At 39.9% G+C, this 10344-nt stretch overlaps 1 non-coding gene across 1 annotated transcript; it reads left to right on the top strand.

Annotated features, from left to right (window-relative positions):
- Positions 1 to 6544: 6544 nt before the first annotated feature.
- LOC118482426 lies at positions 6545 to 6650 on the top strand. The gene has a single exon (XR_004868465.1). It is a non-coding gene; the product is annotated as a small nucleolar RNA R71 (small nucleolar RNA).
- Positions 6651 to 10344: the final 3694 nt, after the last annotated feature.

Here is a 10344-nt window from a genome sequence, read left to right on the forward strand (position 1 = left end):
TAAATAAATTGGAAGCAAACATGATGTTATCTTCTTCTGCGCACTTGCTGATTTTTAAGACTGCCTCAGTCTTTTCTATCCAGCGTAGAGCTGCAATTGCTCCTTCATTGCCAGAGAATTCTTTTGGTTTAAAGGACCAGAATTCTTTGTAAGAACAACCATAAGACATTGTTCTTCTTCTTTTTGGAATTCGTAATTGGAGTAAGGGTCCATTGTTTACGCTGTGATCGGGTACAGTAGATGGACGTTTACTTCCACTATTACTTTTATTATTATCTTCTTTCTTAACCGTTTTGATAATATATGGCATTGCGCCTATAATCCCTTGTGTCACTATGTGTTGGATGGAACTATTATCTATCTGGTTTCCGTTATTATCATTATTCTGGTTTTCTTGATTCATTTCATTGTCCATCTCAATTACAAACATTTACCAAGTATTAATATCATGAAACAATATTAAATGCGAATAATCACACAACAACACATTGATCCAAAATCGTCGTACATTGCGACCTTTACTCTATTTTATATATATGCATCTCTATCTATTACAATCGCAACTGGAATTTAAAATACAATACTAGTATGCATCAGTAGCTATAGGATTATCTACTTTAGTTGATTATATATATATATATATACATATATATATATATATATATTCAACTTACACACATACATATATATATATATTTTATTATTATTATTATTATTATTATTACTACTACTACTACTACTACTATTACTGATAGGGGTTCATCCAATATTGCATGTTGCGCTCATCATATTTCCAGACGAGTCTTTCCCCTATCTGTCTCATTCTTTCACTTCTTTCTAATGTCTCCTCTCCAAAGGTGCGGAGTTCTTGCACATTTTCAGTGCTCATGGGTGGTGCGGGTGTTGGTATCGGGTCTGGGTATTGTGGCATCGCTTCTTCGTATGGGTACGGGTTTTCTATAATTTCCCTGATATACTGGTCATTATCCCAGTATGGGTCTAGAGGGTCCAGGTCTGGGTAGGGTGCTACTAGGTTTTGCATGGGTTCGTCTTGTGGCTGGAGTTCTGGGTAACTCCTATGGTCGTCAAACCATGGGTCATAGTCTGGGGGATGTGGTGCTGGGACTCTAGGGATTTCAGCTGGGTCGAAAGCAGACACTGGAATTTGGTTTCCTAGGTTGGGTTCAATTTCCATAGGTTGTGTGGGAAACAGTGGTAACGGCTGGGGTGCAATGAGTTGTTCTAAATTTGGATCTGCAGCTGTGGTAGCTAATATGTGAAAATTAGCTAATCTCCTATTGAGTATATCCTGGGTTTGAGCATTAATCTCTCTATTTGTGGCTGCTAAAGCTCGCTGCTGCTGTAATTTTCTCATCATTTTTCTACGCTCGTGAGCTCCTCTGCTGAACCATCCTCTCTTATTGGGAGGGAATGGCTCTTCAGATTGTGCTTTGAATACGAAAATCCCTTCTTCGGTGTCAGCCGAATACCCCGAGGGGGTAGGCTGAGAAGAAGTTCCATCGTCCCTAGGAGAGCTGGACAATTGACGGTAAGCGTCCGAAGGTACTTGATCACTCATACTGTAAACTAACAAATTGTCAAATAACACAAAACAATAATATACGCACATAATCTCGTAGATAATTTCTTAACATAACAGATAAAATTTTGGTGGCTGAGTCAGTGGTTGTAGCTCTGATACCACCTTCAGTCGCAACCCCCGACCCCTGCCTCGGGAGGCGGGCGGCCGCGACCTACTCAGAGATGGTGGTATCGGTGTTTATCATTATTTGGCAGTGGAATTTACATCAGGACCGTAGTTAGAAAATATTTTATCAGTGTAAAACACCACATTTTATAATAATAATTATATTGGGATAAAACCCAAGTTTTCATCACAAACAGGTTTATAGGAATAAATCCTATTTTATTGGAATAAACATCTTCTTTATTTAGGTAACTTTTATAGTCACTTTTCCAAGCCTTCAGTGCTGTCCAGCTGGCTTCTAATTGGCTTTCACATTTGGTTACCTGAAACGCGTTTAAAAACATTTTGTCAATGGGAAATATTGGTGAGTGAATCCCAATTTAATCAAGAGAAGTTTTATCATGTTACCGTATTGAGGGCGATCTCGCAATTACATTTGTTTATATTTCTACTTTAATTACCACCCACGGTATTGTCAACCCGACTTGTGGTCATGTTACTACTCATAGTGTAGTAACAAATTTTGTATACAAAACCCCATAATACCAACGGTAATTGTAGAAATTACAAATACTGAATCACTGACGTGATGTCGTGGTCACGCAAATTTAATCCCAAGAACAACTATGTAAATAGTGGCAAGTGGGTATCGAACACAGGGAGTTTGTGGAAAATGTGCTATTTGAAGTGTTTCTCTAAGTTAACTAAATTAAGCTAATTGCAAGAAAATAAAATTCAAGAGTTGGTTTTGATTGGTTGATTTGCAAGACTAAGAATGCTAATTAATTCGCAAAATGAAAATTTAGTTTGTAAACAATTTTAAAGACAAATGACTATCTCGAGTTTCCGGTTTGTTTCGACTTTTGTGTTTAACATTCAACTAGAAAGAACTACATAGACATAGTTCATGTATAACCAATTACAGTGATGAAAGGGGACTAAGTACTCAGATTCCGAGAACGTGAGGTTGTCACCCGATGATCAATCAACCCTTACCCAAACCTAACTATACCCATGATATCTCGATTGCCAACGGCACCAAGAACGTATGGTTTCTAATTAGTTCAATAAAAGAATTAACAAGTTACTAACAATCAATCATGCACCATAACAATTAATTCAAATAGAAAGAAATTGTTATTCTAGAAATATGAAATAAAAACACAAAAGTCTACCACAAACCTTCAACACAAGATAATCATCCAAGTATTTAGCCACTCATGGCTTTCACTAACATCATGACAAAATGGAAAGGAAAAAATAGTGTTCACAAGTTCCACCAACAAAAACTAATGAAAAGCTAGATGATTTGATGATGTTTTCTTCACTCCAAGTCCCCAAAATATAGTCCCCACTCGTTCCTAGCAGGTTGTAACCGAAAACACATGATTAGCCACCTTAATACTCCATAAAATGGCCATTAAATGCAAGGGTTACAAGTTGGGATCAGTCGGAGCCGTAAGCTACGGCTCCCAGCCGTAGCTTACGGCAGGCAGCAGGTCAACAAGTCAGCATATGGCCGTAAGCTACGGCCCCCAGCCGTAGCTTATGGCTGGCAGTGAATCTTTACGGCTGATCTCTCCTGTCTTACGGCTATGCATCCATCAAGATCATGGGAGCCGTAACCTACGGCCCTTAGCCGTAGGTTACGGCTGTCAGTGATATTTTGTTCTTTGTTTCTTCATGTATATCCAATCCCTTCACTTTGAGTTTCCATCAACTCCCGACATGCATCCAACCTTCTAAAACTTGTATCTTGAGCATTATAACACCTGCACATCAAATCATCTAGTGGTTATCATGTTCAAGCAATTAACCGAATTAAGCATGGAATGTATATATATTTAGACATTTTAAGGGTTGTCCTACGGACCACCCGTCACATCCCCACACTTACACGTTGCTTGTCCCAAGCAACCTATTCAAAAACTATTTTCAATCCTCAAGCGATCAATCATGCAAACCAAGCTAAAGTGCCGTCCTTTTTCTCACTTTCAATCATACCGCAAGACGCACCCCTCACAAAATTCTCTCGGTGACAAGAAAAATTAGCATGTTGTGCTAATCCACTCAATGCGTATATGTGTGTGTGCGCGACAATAAGCTTGTATGAGAATCAAGTTTCCTCCTAACAAATATTTAACATGCTTATGAATCAAAGGAACTTACGGGTTATAACAGGGCTAGGTGCAAGGGTAGGAAAGTGGTGGAATACATATGAGAAGGCTAATTGATTTGACCCGGTTTTATTTCCACTACTAAACAAAGCAAACGACTATGTACAAAACATCATAAACTTCTAAACTACTATTGCAACTAATAACTTCTTTTTGTATTTTTCTCATATTTTTTTTTCTTTTTGTTTTTTTTTTGTTTTTTTATAACACATCAACTCAACAATATATACAAGAACATCAATACTACATACTAAATCTCCTAAACCGGGTCATTTCATAAAGGTAAAATTTTGTAAGAAGTAGCTTTGGGTTTCAATCGAATGACTTAAGGCTCAAACATGGCTTTCTATGGACCAAACCCCCACCCCTCACAATACCAAGCTCATATATGTAATGTATGAGGTCCAACCCACCAATCCCACACTCTCACACATCTAGACGAGGCTTCCTAAAAGTCCCCTATCATTTCCAACAAGCATGCTAACTCTAGGATTTAACAAGTATTCACACACAAGTTCTATTAACACACAACACACACCGCCACTCAAACAATGAAATATCAATAACAAACATGTGTGGCTCAAGTTCTCACCAAGAAAAGACTAGGAATGAGTGTCGGTGTGTCAAATGGAACAATATCAAGTTTTTAAATTTTGACACTTTTACTTGGTTTCGCAAAAAATTTTAACTTCTCAAAAATTTCCCCCATCCCCACACTTGGGATACATTGTCCCAATGTATGGTTTTGAGGGAAAGATCGCTTTCAACAAAAACACCAACATTTGCTTTACATCTAGAACCCCAAATTTCTTTTTTTTTTAATTTTTTTATTTTATTTCTAAAAACACCACCAACTTTCACAACCCATCAAACACATCAACATCAAAACACCACCCTACCTCCCAACCATAAACAAAAGCAAACAACTACTACCAATATTTCAAAGCTAAAGAACACAACAAGACTAAGGAAAGAGTACATCGACCTGGTGAAGTTTGATACAACAAATGTTGTAGAAAATCCGACTTTGTATCACTACCTTCACACCAATCTCCGCACATCTTCCTCACACTTGAGTGTCGCCATGGCCCTGAAACATAGAAAGATAAAAATAGCAAAATCAATATAAAACCCCGGGTTGCCTCCCGAGCAGCGCTAATTTTCAAGTCTTCAGCCAGACCGTGCCACCCCCATTTAAGGTGGCTCAAAGAATCGGTTCCTGCCATCTACATCACTTCCTTGTGCCATTGAGCAAAATGCATTCATCTTGTTTTGACTCGGTGGGTAATCAAATACGCTCTTGCTTGAACCCATATGCTTTTCTTCACGATCCGGTGGGTGATTTCTTCTCATTCTTTGGAACACCTTTTCACTAAACCCGCTATCATCCGCCTTAACAAACTCGTAACTAATCATCTTCGTCTGAACATTAAATGACAACTTACGGTTCTTTTCGGTCATGTTAATGATTCCTTCTCTACAATCAATTTGAGCATTTGCCGTATAGAGAAACGGTCGACCCAAAATCACCTTTTGTTGTGACGCCATCGTGGTAGTAGCATAATCTAAAACCAGAAAATCCACTGGGTATTCGAATTCTCCCAACCGAATCATAACATTCTTAATTATTCCTCGTGGACGCCTCCAACTCTCATCCGCCAAGCTCACCATGGTGTCTACATCTTCAAGCGGACCGAAATCGTACATGTCATATAAATCGCCTGGTAGCACACTCATGCTTGCCCCATAGTCCAACAATGCATGAGAGATTTTTAATTTTCCCACACGGATAGGCACAATTGGTGCTCCATGCTCTCTGTCCATTTCAACTTCGGCATCCTTTTTCAAACCTGCATTTATTTGACACGAAGAGGTTAGACATTTTTCATTAAATTCGGTACTAGGAACGGTGCTTAACACATTGATATTAACGCCTTTTATGTTCTTGGGATTTGTCACCGTATCACTTGGTAGCTGGCCTTTTGCTTTCTTCAAAATCGCCACTTCACTCGCAAGTTGACCCATTTGAGTAGTCAAAGTTTGAATAGCTTTATCACGGGCCTCGTCTTTTTGCATCCGAACCTCATCACGTTGATTCATTCGTTGCATTTCAACTTGCATCGCTTTCAACATCTCCATCACTTCGTTTCCACCCGAAGAGCTTTGACCCGTTTGATATTGCCTTTGAAATCCTTGGTTTCCTTGGAAATTCGGGTTAGCTTGATTTGAAGGGTTCCCATACCGAAAGTTTGGGTGGTTTCTCAACCCGGGGTGGTAAGTGTTAGAATTCATATTATAGTTTCTACCACCCCCTCCTTGACCTTGCACAGCATGAACCTCTTCGTATTGCCCATCACCTCCTTGGCAATTTTCAGCCGCATGACCTATTTCATTGCAAATAGCACAAACATCATAAATTTGATTAGTAGTTTGAACATTACCATCGTCAACTGCATGAACTTGCGATCTCGTGACAGCCGGTCGTGCTCTCCTTGTTGCTTGGGCTTTCCTCTTTGAGGTAATGGCCATTTGTTCCAAGAACTCCCAATCCTCATCTTCATAATTTGTGCCAAAAGTCCCATTTGTGATGGACATTAGATCACGTGCATCCTCGGCACACAACCCCTCGTGGAAGGCATTCATCAACTCCCAAAGTTCAATCCCATGATGAGGACAATTTTTGATCATCATATTAAAGCGCTCGAAGGCTTCATGGAACATTTCGCCTTGTTGTTGTTGGAAACTCCTCAACCCCTTCCTAGCATCGTTGGTCTTTTGGGCGGTATAAAACTCGTCTAGGAAAATTTGTTGCATTTCCGCCCAAGTATAAATAGATGCCGAAGGCAAAGTGTAGAACCACTTCTTTGCCTTGTCCTCCAAAGAAAATTGAAATAATACCAACTTGATATCATCGGCCGAAAAACCTTGACTCCCAAGAGTATTGCAAATTGAGTCATAGGCCTCCAAATGGAAATAAGGCTCCTCCGTTGCTTGCCCCTTGTATTTCGGCAAACTTTGTAAAGAATTGGTTCTTACTTCAAAAGTTCTCCCTTGGTTGTTATGAGGAATAACCACCGGTGAAGGATTGTGAGTAATCACCGGCCTAAAATACGCTTCAATACCCCTCGCATTTTCTCTAAGATGCCTCCTTGGTACACCAAACCTACCCCTTGGACGAACTTGACCCATTGGTCTTTGCATAGGCCCTTGTGGTGCAATTGGTTGTTGAAATTGTTGTTGTGGCACCGGTGGGTGTTGAATTTGCCTTTGGAATTGCGGTTGCACATGTTGTGGTCGAACTTGTTGCAAAGGAACCGGACGTTGCAATTGCGGCCCTTGTGGCCTTGGCCTAATATGTTGAGGTATGAGTTGTTGTTGTACTCCTCCAACATTTGGAATCACTTGCACTTGGCCTTGCATATAACCATACTCCCCTTGCTCTCCATCACCCCCAATAACGTACCCATCTTCATCAAAACCTTCAAACTCCTCGTAACCTTCATCATACCCATCTCCTTGAATTCCAGATGATTGCCCAAATGGAAGAGTCGAGTATTGAAAACCCGACTGGTTGGATGGTCGAAACGACGTAGCATGGACAATGGTTGAGCTTGGTGCTATGGTATGGCTTGCATATGATGGACCCGCACCTGGAAAGAAATGGGATAATGGTGGTATAGTGGTAGAAGGACTAAAGGTAATAGTCGGTTCTTCTTGGGTAGTAATGGGTTGTGTGGTATTGGTTGATGTAACATTTTGGATTATGGTGGGTTCGGTAGTATTTGGTGGAATGGTGGTATTTGGTGAAGGTTGAGTGGATGTTGGTGTAAAGGGTGGAAAAGGTTCACCCGTAGTGGGTGGTGGTGGATCCCTATCCATGTATCGAAGTGGTGTAATCGGTGTGATTGGTGTTGTTGGTGAACTACTGATTGTATTTTCCCTTAGCAAAATTCTGTTTGCTCGCAAAGTTCGCTCGATTTCCGGATCAAACACTAGTGGTGAAAGCTTGTGAGAGCTTCTAGTACGCATGCACCTGTAAATACCTGCACACTAAACACACCTCGCGTAAACCAGAAAATAACAAACTTAAAGAAAGAACAAAAATAACACACGTTGCGCACTACTCCCCGGCAACGGCGCCAAAAATTTGACGTGATGTCGTGGTCATGCAAATTTAATCCCAAGAACAACTATGTAAATAGTGGCAAGTGGGTATCGAACACAGGGAGTTTGTGGAAAATGTGTTATTTGAAGTGTTTCTCTAAGTTAACTAAATTAAGCTAATTGCAAGAAAATAAAATTCAAGAGTTGGTTTTGATTGGTTGATTTGCAAGACTAAGAATGCTAATTAATTCGCAAAATGAAAATTTAGTTTGTAAACAATTTTAAAGACAAATGACTATCTCGAGTTTCCGGTTTGTTTCGACTTTTGTGTTTAACATTCAACTAGAAAGAACTACATAGACATAGTTCATGTATAACCAATTACAGTGATGAAAGGGGACTAAGTACTCAGATTCCGAGAACGTGAGGTTGTCACCCGATGATCAATCAACCCTTACCCAAACCTAATTATACCCATGATATCTCGATTGCCAACGGCACCAAGAACGTATGGTTTCTAATTAGTTCAATATAAGAATTAACAAGTTACTAACAATCAATCATGCACCATAACAATTAATTCAAATAGAAAGAAATTGTTATTCTAGAAATATGAAATAAAAACACAAAAGTCTACCACAAACCTTCAACACAAGATAATCATCCAAGTATTTAGCCACTCATGGCTTTCACTAACATCATGACAAAATGGAAAGGAAAAAATAGTGTTCACAAGTTCCACCAACAAAAACTAATGAAAAGCTAGATGATTTGATGATGTTTTCTTCACTCCAAGTCCCCAAAATATAGTCCCCACTCGTTCCTAGCAGGTTGTAACCGAAAACACATGATTAGCCACCTTAATACTCCATAAAATGGCAATTAAATGCAAGAGTTACAAGTTGGGATCAGTCGGAGCCGTAAGCTACGGCTCCCAGCCGTAGCTTACGGCAGGCAGCAGGTCAACAAGTCAGCATATGGCCGTAAGCTACGGCCCCCAGCCGTAGCTTACGGCTGGCAGTGAATCTTTACGGCTGATCTCTCCTGTCTTACGGCTATGCATCCATCAAGATCATGGGAGCCGTAACCTACGGCCCTTAGCCGTAGGTTACGGCTGTCAGTGATATTTTGTTCTTTGTTTCTTCATGTATATACAATCCCTTCACTTTGAGTTTCCATCAACTCCCGACATGCATCCAACCTTCTAAAACTTGTATCTTGAGCATTATAACACCTGCACATCAAATCATCTAGTGGTTATCATGTTCAAGCAATTAACCGAATTAAGCATGGAATGTATATATATTTAGACATTTTAAGGGTTGTCCTACGGACCACCCGTCAATCACCGTGAAATACAATTTAAAACATTGAGGGTTTGTAAAATAGTTTGCAAAAAGGTTTACAAAAAGGAGATTACTCACATTGCTATCTTAGGTACTTTCCTGTGGCTTCCTGGTTATAATCTATAAATTTTAAATAATGCACACGCGTTAGTATAATAACCCAAATTTTACATTAGTTATACCCTCCCCGAGATAGAACTCCAACGACTACGTCGGGCAGAGCCTCAACAACCGTTACGGAGCACTAGATCAATCGGGCAGCGTATCTAATACATAACCGGGGGTTAAAATTCTTACGACGAGGTAGAACTTCGCTATTTTAGTGGTATTATACCCGAATATTATGTCTATACTACAGAAATTGAGAGAGAATCTCGAATTTTGAACGACGGAAATGAACTGCCGATCGTTCCAATTTATAGGGCGTGAAATTGAGTTCCTCGCGCCCCGCGAAAGAGACCACAAGGGTCTTCGCGGCCCGCGAGCTAGGGGTGTAGGGGCTAGGGTTGCTGATTCGCCGGTTATAGTCTTGACACGAGCCTGCCACGTGGCAGCTCTGGGGCTAGCCTGGTGTACCATCTCTCGCGCCCCGTGTAAGCCGAAGACATGGTCTTCGCGGCCTGCGAGCGCCACAAAATCTTTGATTTTATTTAATTTTTACAAAATTAAAGGTATTTATGACCATTTTACGTATACGAGGTGTATTTTAGGACGTATAGGGACGTTCTAAATATTTTAAGAGTGTCGGAAATATTTTAGGTGGGCTGTTATATTAATAGGGATTCAAGGTATGTCGGTATCTTTTTGTTCGTTGTGATAACGGTCCTGCTCCATGGACAAGGTTTGTCATGGCTATGATTATCATATATTTAAGCTTTTGAAATCTTTTGATGGATTTAAGATTTGGATTATTTACTTTTGATCACAATTTTGTAGCAATGAACATGGTGATCATCCAAGACCTTTACCTTCCATTGAGGAGTTGAAAAACACAACAGATGTAACAGAG

The sequence above is a fragment of the Helianthus annuus genome, chromosome 9 (assembly GCF_002127325.2).
Source record: "Helianthus annuus cultivar XRQ/B chromosome 9, HanXRQr2.0-SUNRISE, whole genome shotgun sequence".
Lineage (NCBI taxonomy): Eukaryota > Viridiplantae > Streptophyta > Magnoliopsida > Asterales > Asteraceae > Helianthus > Helianthus annuus.